Raw genomic sequence first — 7,619 nt, forward strand, 5'->3', positions numbered from 1 at the left:
ACCAGGTCAATGGTAAGAATGAACTGTGCTTTGGTTATACTAGATTAGGGACAGAGGCTAGGGTTAGGGTAGAATCACACACTCATTTGTTGGTTTTTTAGGGTTCTTTTTAGTTCTAGTCCATAAAATGGATATGGTTGATATAATAATAATATATTTATCTTTAAGGGTTTATAAATATGGTTTCTTTATCCTAAAATATGTGTGTTTAAAAGGTGAAGGTTCTACTGTCTAAATCTTCCTATTTTCTAATTTATATGGGGATCATTAACGGTTTTATAACATTTCTATTTTATATTTCTGGTTTTCTGGTGTGGGGACGAAGTACTGAGTGTTTCAATCAGGTTTTCATGATCAATACTTAAATATCAAGCTGGGTTTAGGAGTACAGGCTGGTCTGAAATGGACGGATCGAAGATTAGTTCTGTTTTAGGGACCCCTTTGGCAAGACAAGAGTAGTTCAATGGGAGAAGTTGAGTGAAATAATGCTCATCTTGATATTTCAGTTTCAATAAACATAATAATTGGCAAATGAACTCGGTACTTTGTTTATACATCTAGATAACTAGGAATTCTGACTATATTATCAGTTCTGGGGAATGGGACTAAGGGATTAGTATCCCTAGCTTTTGAATATAAAAAGATAAGTAATTTTGATGACTGATGGATACTTTGGCACTTCTTTCCATCGTCATCTAGGTGCGCATAGGTTCCGGAGTGCTGGTCAAAGCCCGTCTGGCTAGAGGTAGGGTAGGTGATCCGATTGATATTGTTATCGGACTAAGAGCTCCCAGACCTGCATCGAAATATGGAGGTAGTATGTGTGAGTAAATCACACGTCGTTTAGAAGATGATAGTTAAATATAATTATTCTTAAAATGCTAGGGAGTAAATGAGCTTACCTCAGGAGTGCTGCCTCTATAGTACCCCGGGAGCTTAATAGGCGTAGCAGGATTTTACCAAAAACATTTTTAAATTCATATTATATTCATACCATTCGAATATTTAACAAAAACAATAATATCTTGCCTTGAAATTTGTTCAATATACTGTGTCTGAGACTCAATTAAAATACCCTTCAGATTATTCTTTAATATCATAATAAAACATATCTTCAGTACCATAATTATCTTCTTACAATCTAGGTAAAGTAAAATAAAATTAGAGTCCAAAATATAGCTGTTACTCATTAAAGAATCTAGGGTATCTCGGTTCACTTCAGAGGGGTCCTAACTACTAGACTAGACGATCACGTGGCCAAATATTAGTGTAATTAGGGAATTATGTATTTATATATTTATTTATATAGGTTAAGAGAGGGGTGGAGAGTGACATTTTGGTGAAACGTGACACAGGATGTAGTTTACCTGGGTTACTACGGTATTTTAATATCTATGTAAAAGTAGCCTTTTAGGCTACGTTTTGGTTCCTTTTAGATTCATTTTGGATACCGAGGTTTTAAAAATAAATAATAGGAAATAGCCTTTTAGCCATAAAGGCATTTTGTTGCAAGTGAGAGCGGAGTGGGTACGCTATGTTTTGGACTCTTAAGAAAAATATTAGCCTTGCTTTTAACTAAAAAGACAAAAAATTACTTCATTATTTAATAATTAAGGCCTTAAATACATTTCTTCAGTTTTCAGTCTTGGTTAAGGGTAGTGTCCTTAGAGATACTGCTGTCTTGAAGGCGCCTTTCTTTTACTTTCTTTCAACATTCAGTCATGGTCAGGGACTTTAGGAACATTCTTCATTTTCTAACTGCTAGTGTATCTTGCATCTGAGAAATAAAAGGAACATACATTAGTCAAACAAGAACTGCTTTATTCTAAACATAAATAGGAAATTTACTTGTAGGTTAACACTTAAGGTTATACAGGATAGTTTATAGCTAAGTCATATTATGTAAGAGTATTTTAGTTTAAATTATGAGGGGGTGAAACTTATTACATTAGTCACAAGTAGGAAGTGTAATAGACTGATGATGAGCGGCGGGAAAAAAAAACACTTCAAAATTACAGTGGTCTAAAGGAATGGGGGTGAAGCCCAACTTTCTTATAAGTAGCAACGCAAATGTGATAGCTAGTGCTTAGTTTACAACAGTTAGGATGGAATTAAACGGGGGTGAACATTCACATAAAATGTCCCCAGATTTTCTTATCGTTAGGCGAATTGGTTTTCACTTTCATACAGTATTGTATCATAAGAAGTGTGGGTAGGTGTGCCACCATGAATGAACATTTATCTACATACTCTTCAGTACGGAACCCTAAGTCACAACATTGATCAAGTATGGAGCTGAAATATGTAGTTTACTGTTTATAGTCATTGCTAATATCAACTAGAGCCAGGCCTCTTAGACATTATCACAGCTGCTCAAATAATTTCATGAAAATCGATTTAACACGCTAAGCAGCGCGCATACAAAATCATTAGTAGTATGGATACATAATATTATCATAGGTGACTTAGAATTATAGTACTGCTCTTGATTACAGTCGAATTAGTATACAGTTGGTTTAAGCTAGCATATATAGTACCTACACATAGATAAGAATAACGCAGGGATCATTTTTTCTGTCTGTCGAGCAGCCATTGTTTCAGCAAAATTCTTGAAATACCGCCATCAAGCAGGAGTCTTCAAAGTACCTGTAGTAGTAGGACCCATGGTCGTCTGAAATAAAATAGACAAGTATTAGAAAATTCAGAGAATAGAGTACAATTAGTAGCTTTAGATTTTCTTCTCCTTAGAGTCAGTTTCAGTTGGGCAACATATCAAAATGTTTCTTAAAATCATCCATTCGCGGGGGTGCGTTATTATTTTCGATATAAAGTATGCTTAAACACATTCAATGGAAGTAAAAGTAAGCAGTACTAGTCTTTCAAAATCCAAAAAAGTTTGAGAATCTTTGTCTTATGGGGCATATTTCCATAAGCTAGGTCTCAAATAAGCTAGATTAAGTTTACTTAAGTTAAAATAATTAGAATAGGATATGTGAGGCTAAAGAAGGGTTTCATCTCTCCGCTCTTGCAACGGGAACTCTCTGCTCAGGTTTTTCAAATATTTGTGTCAGCCATAAGTCATAAGGTTTTTGGTTTATAATGAGTTTTGTCTTTATGTAAAGAAATAAAATACCTGTCATGACTGGAGACAGTCTGTAGATGTAGGTTGTAGGCAGGTAAATTGTTACTGCAGAGCGATGCCAGTTCTCGGAACACTGGAATTGAATATGTGAAAAAGTTAGTTAAAGTAGGGTTTATTTAAGAAAACCTATTTATAAGTTTCATTAAAAGTGTTTATTATTTACTGCAGGTAGGGTCTTCATAGCTGCTTCAAGTTTCAGTGGCAGCTACCGGCAACCATTTTTGTTTGCTGGAAATTAAAACATATACTGTAAGATTTATTGCAGTAAAAAGAATAATTATGACAGAACTAGGTTTGGACCCTCATATTTTATATAATTTACCGAACAACTGCGGAATCCTTTTCCAAAGAAATTACATATTTATTAACAAATTTTCTTTAACACGCTGGAAGTCCTGTTTATTTTTAGCTGACTTTATCAAATAATTATGGTTTTTATAATATAATGCACTTCCAAATTCAGGAAACTTGTAGTTTAGGAAAGATTCAGTCTTTTCCAATTGAAATTTTAGAACGACAATATTTTTTAAATTTCAAATAACAGTAAGATTGAACCAGAGAGTAGATGTCTAATAGCAGAAATGTCATACTTACGTTTTACAGTTGTTTGGTTTCATCAAAAATAGCAAAGGAGTCTCCGAAGCGTAATTTCAGTTTCTTTTCAGTGATGATTTGTGCATACAGCTCTTAGAATTGACAGTTTGCTGAAAAACCAAATATAGTTTGTAAATCTTATTGAAATAGAAAGAGTGTAGTGAAAGGCTATTACTACATTACATAGACAGCATAAAACCAAAAACCAACATGTCATTTTTATACACTGATCTTAACTTTGGTCGCATTCAGTTTTCAAAAAGAAATGTGTTTGTTGCTGAACACAGAGTAGAAATAAGACGCCACAATACATTAGACCTTGATAGAAAGGTCAAATTAAAATCAATTACTTTCCGTTAGCTGATATTCTAGTAAATTTATCATTCTTTAGCTCTTTTAGCTGTTAAATAAAGGAACAACCTTACCTTACCTTACCTTGTTTTGAGGAAGCTTCCACATTTAAGTCATTTCATGCACATTATCGACAGCTAGACTCATTTACACATCCTTGTACTAGACAGTTTGTACACTGGATCGTAGTTAAAAGCACTAGGTTCACCCATCATTTGACGAAAAAAGTACAAGTTTCTAGGGGGAGCATTGGCCATGTAATGTTTCTGAATTCCCACATCATTTGTTTTCTACAGAATCTGCAATGTTGCAATATTATTAAACCCATAAGAGCGCTCTCAGAGGCAATCTTTGCTTTATATTTCAAATTTGGTCCGTCTGGGTAATTTTGTTGTCGCAATCATCCACGAAACAACGTCACATCGTAAACAGAGCTTGGTTCTCAACGTTTCCTGGATGTATTGGTATTTGAATAGTATTACACCGGTAACTGAGGTAACTTTGAATAATATATAACATCACAAACAATAAATTATGAAGAAAATAATGTCGTTACTGAACAAGAAGAAAAAAATACAACAGCAGGTTGACAGCTTGACAGTCGCGAGAGTTGCCATAGACAAATCACTTAAGCAGCGTTCCGATTCAGTCTAGAATAACTTGTGATTTGAAGCTATTAAATTGATAATTAAATTGTTCTCATTGTATAAATGTGTTTATATCATCAAATTGATATGACGTACAAATTATGTACTTGAATAATAAAGTATTTCCTTTTTCAAATTTAATTACTTGCGCCATCTATTGGAAACTTACTTACAAACAAACAATACCCGACCAAATTGCGTGAGTTGTGTTTTGTATGTTGCCGGGAATATTAAAGCATGTTTTTGATTTCGTCGCATTATACTCCCAAGCTCACACGCACCATGTTGCCAGGGATATTAAAGCGTGTTTTTGATTTCATCACATTATACTCACGGACGCACGCGCACCTTTAGAAAAATATATTATCTATGCAAAAAGGCGAGTCTACACTGTCGATTTCATGTGGCTTTGGAAAATGTAGGCGCGACGAGTTGTCGTCCCATAGAAAGTTTGAATTTCGCGCCTTTTATGCTGACAAACTTGTTTGACCGCCTATAGCTTCAATTTTGACAGTTCATACGATTACTTATTCTGTGGTTCAGTGTAATATTTAATTTGCAAAATAAACAAAGTGCGGTTTTACAGATAAATTGTTGTTTTGTGAGAAAGTGTAGTGTTATTTGATTTAAATTACATTCAAATTAGTATAATTTATGATAATTGTTGTGCGCGAGTGACAAGATCTACTAGATTTAGTGAATTTTGTGATTTTATTTGACTTTCAAAGTGATGAAACTTGAGCAAGTGATTACAACTATGTGGAAATCTGTGGCGTTGCTGAAAATAACAATGAAGACATGCTACAGCTGGCTAACACGTTCAAGCAACTGCTGGACCACGCAACCTGGAGATATTCATAAATACAGGAAGAAGAAACCTTATCAGACTGGACTCCATTAAAACTGCATTTCGGCGTGTATTTGGCTTGAATCACGGTTTCCCTGCGCGATAGTAAACATTGTTGATATGTAGTTGCTTGAATAAAGACTTGAGATATAGGCGGAGAAGAAGAAAGCAAGGTGTACTTTGGATAATCGCTGACACAACGCTGTATAACTATAATGGAAGTTTATAAAACATTTTTTAAATCAAGATGGACAGGTGATTTATTGCACGGGTCAAGGACGGAGACAAAGGATCTTCTAGGTGCAGGAGATACTGGACAAATTCTCATGGAACTTCAGGAAACTCAGTATGTAGTCTTTCTCTTTTTCTTTTGCTTGCTTTGTTCTAAAAGTATATTACCTACCTAACTCTTGTATTATAACTAAGAACAGCTGTAAAAATGAATACAAGGGTAATTAAATAAATGTAATTATATTAGGAACACATAGGTATTTAACTATTTAGTGTACCTAGACGTCTAAAATAGTATTACGGTTCGAATTTCTTTTAAATAAGTTAATGTGTCAAACACATTACACATTTTAAAGTGTAAATAGAGATCTTATAATTGTAAATAAGTGAAGTGAGAACCTGAAATAACTACATTCAAATTAAGTAAGTTCAAGAGTGTGTGTTACAGTGTGTGTGTGTGTGTTGTGAAACTTCAGAAAGTTTTGACTACTTTATTCACATTGCTTGCTGACAACTGGATAATTTGACAAGATGTGGACAAGATGGAGGCAAGTAGGATCTTGTAGCCGGTCTCCTAGCAGCTAGTATGATCAAGTAACTACAATCCCTGGATTTTCTGTTGAAAAACGCCCTGATAAGTACTGCATAGAACTTCAAGACACAGTTTTAGAAATGGAGATGCCAACCAAGAGATGTGTAAATGTAAGAGAAGTATTGTAATTTTTTATTTTTTAATTTTCTTTGCTAATAAACAATTAAAAAACTTTATACTTTTCAAACTCTTAAGGTTTTGTTGTATTCTACTAAGGGGTACTCAAAATCAAGTGAGTAATTGGGGTATGTTTTGTGTAAAAACTGTTGTAATTTTCAAAACCCTTTTTATCCTTGTTTTGTCCTTCTAGCCATTGGACCATCTTTTTATGCCCTCTAGGATGCCAGAGTGTTCTAATAGTATGTCCAGCCCACTTCCATTTCAGTTGTTTTGTTTTGTATGTAACATCACCTAAACCTGTACCTAAACATGTATCTAAACCCTGTTTTGTCTCTTAAATTCTTGCTAGAGTCGGATCCGCTGCAGGCTATTCTTGGTCTGACTCTACTTATTTTGTCTATTCTTCTTTTCTTTAAGATGTTTTTTCCATGGCTCTCTGAGTTATGCTTAACCTTTTACATTGTGCTTTGGTGAGTGCCCGCGTCTGGCAGCCATATGTGAAGATTGGTAGAATGCATGTGTTGAAGAATTTTCGTTTGATATGCATACTTATTTGACTATTTCAAAACCCTGTTAAACATGAATAATTACTTGATTTTTTTTATTCATTTTGGACATTATAGTTGTTAAGTTGTGTGTGCATATTTATGTGTACATTGGGAGCAATGTAAATGTGACATGTCAATGACCTTTAGAAAGAAAAATGCATGGAACCGTTAAGCTTTATAAAACGAATCATTATTTGAGTATGTTTAGCAGCATATATGGTAGGTTACTAATATTTATGATTCATCATCATCATCATCAACATTGTAACTGGCATATAGTTTTTTTTTTCTTTAAGCATGTTTTGAAATATTTTGTCTGGTCAATAGACTAATCATATAGAGGCAACGTACAAGTAGAGTCAATATTTATGATTTTAAATTTATGAACCATTGTTCGTAGTCTGTATATTTCTGCGTTTGTTTATTGCATACTACGTCAAAGTTCCGTTTTGAATGGCATTAATTAGTGAAAGGCGGGAAAGTTAACGAAGCGTCATCATGAAATCTTATGAGTGCGGTTTTATTTGTACGTGTCAATTGATTTTAA

The 7,619-nt window shown here is 34.0% G+C and overlaps 1 long non-coding RNA gene across 1 annotated transcript; it reads right to left on the reverse strand.

The window, feature by feature from the left end:
* Positions 1-568: 568 nt before the first annotated feature.
* LOC134667619 (uncharacterized) lies at positions 569-3,220 on the reverse strand. The gene is made up of 3 exons (XR_010098664.1): positions 3,134-3,220; positions 2,542-2,671; positions 569-1,777 (listed from the first exon to the last, which is right to left on the reverse strand). It is a non-coding gene; the product is annotated as an uncharacterized LOC134667619 (long non-coding RNA).
* Between the last annotated feature and the right edge of the window lie 4,399 nt (positions 3,221-7,619).

This window comes from Cydia fagiglandana, chromosome 9, assembly GCF_963556715.1.
Source record: "Cydia fagiglandana chromosome 9, ilCydFagi1.1, whole genome shotgun sequence".
Taxonomy (NCBI): Eukaryota; Metazoa; Arthropoda; class Insecta; order Lepidoptera; family Tortricidae; genus Cydia; species Cydia fagiglandana.